The following is a 1,788-nucleotide window of genomic DNA, read 5'->3' as shown; positions in this document are numbered from 1 at the left end:
GAGGGTAAATATTCTTGACACAAAAAGCACACGTCATAATCCTTATGACGATGTCTTCTGGTCTCTTGCTAAACAGTTTGCTTTTAACAACACTGTAAAGTACATGAAATAAGGCTTTGAAATTTACAGGGGAATGACTAGAATTAGCATTTTATGTCAGTTGGATACAGTATTTGAACTAATGTCTCAAAATTTCAAAGGAATTAGAATCCTCAAAATAAAAGCATCATGATTTGAGAGCTTGAAATGAATCAGAAGGTGCAATTTGGCACCTGGATTCTTAAGCACAGAGAGACTGTACCCAGATTAATATTCTGCTTAAAATATATTTTCTACAAATTGAAGACTTCTGATAAGGTATTGGGCACCATACTCTTCTAGAAAATGAACTCATCACATCAATTTTTAGAAAGTCATGCATTTTTGACACCTACTGAAATAGTATTCACATCTTATTGCTACAGAAAATATCCCACCTAATGAGAAACAGGCATGGAGCTATAATATGATCATCAAGTTTAACATTTTGTGCTAAATTTTTAAGCCTGTTGCTTTTGGGACAAAATGTTCTTTATGTTCAGTTGATTGACTGCAGTACACCATGAAAGAATGGACTTTGGACCGTATTGGATATTTTTGATGGTCCAAACAGTGACATTATATTTGATCTATTTTTTTTAGAAGCCTTTCTAGCCCTGGAGGAAACAAGATATTTTTTTCTACAGAAATTAAGAAATACAGAAAAACACAGGAACTGTGAGCTTTTAGCTATGCTATTTTATTCACATGCAATGAAAAAAGCTTGTCTTCTGTATCATTTTCCTGAATAGCGCTTACTAGCTTTTGGGAAAAAATCTAATGTTTTTGTTATATTTTTACAGAACACAGATTTCCACGTAACTCACTGATGTTTTATAACGAGACTATCGTATAGTCTAGATTTCTGTTCTTCAGAGTCAAGACAGACAACTCAATTCAGTCATTTCAACTTAATGGAATGATTTTTTTAAAAAATGTCACGTACAAAGTGTTTTTTTCCCTTTTGTAGTCTTACACATGATAACCTGTTCATTCGAGACTGTCGATCTTCAGAAAACCCTACGCCAAAGGTAGTTCTTTTAAAAAACCAAAACAAAAAAAACTCCAAACCCCAATAAAATCCTACTCATGTATGTAAAAAGCCTTAAAAAAGGGTTTTTTCAGAAGTCTGAGACTCTAAAACTAGCAAGGGTGAAGACTCCTGAGGAGAGAAGGCCGGTTAAATGATGAATAACGATTTGGGGCCTATTCCCAGAACACAATTTCTTCTTTCCTCCTCACTATTAAAAGGGAGGTAGGGGGCTACTGAAAAATAGCTTGGTAGGAGAGATATACTCTTAATTTTAGAAAGAAGTCGTTGGATTCACATTATGATTGTGAGCTCCTTTAGACTGTGAGTTCCTTGTGGGCAGAAAACATGTCTAGCAACTATCTTGTACTGTATGCTCCCAAGTGCTTAGTACAACACAGTACAGCTCCGTGCACAGTAATTGTTCAATAAATACCAATAACTTAGTGGGATAATTAATCAATCAATGGTATTTATCCTGTAAAACAAGCAGCATGGTCTAGTGGAAAGAGCACAGGCCTTGAAGTCAGAGGACCTGGGTTCTAATTCTGGCTCCGCCAACTGCTTGCTGTGTGACCTTGGACAGGTCACTTGACTTCTCTGTGCCCCAATTTCCTCAACTGTAAAATGGGGATTCAATACCTGTTCTCCCTCCTACTTGGACTGTGAGCCCCATGCGG

The sequence above is a fragment of the Tachyglossus aculeatus genome, chromosome 8, assembly GCF_015852505.1.
Source record: "Tachyglossus aculeatus isolate mTacAcu1 chromosome 8, mTacAcu1.pri, whole genome shotgun sequence".
In the NCBI taxonomy this organism is placed as follows: Eukaryota; Metazoa; Chordata; class Mammalia; order Monotremata; family Tachyglossidae; genus Tachyglossus; species Tachyglossus aculeatus.
This window is presented reverse-complemented; position numbering follows the sequence as displayed.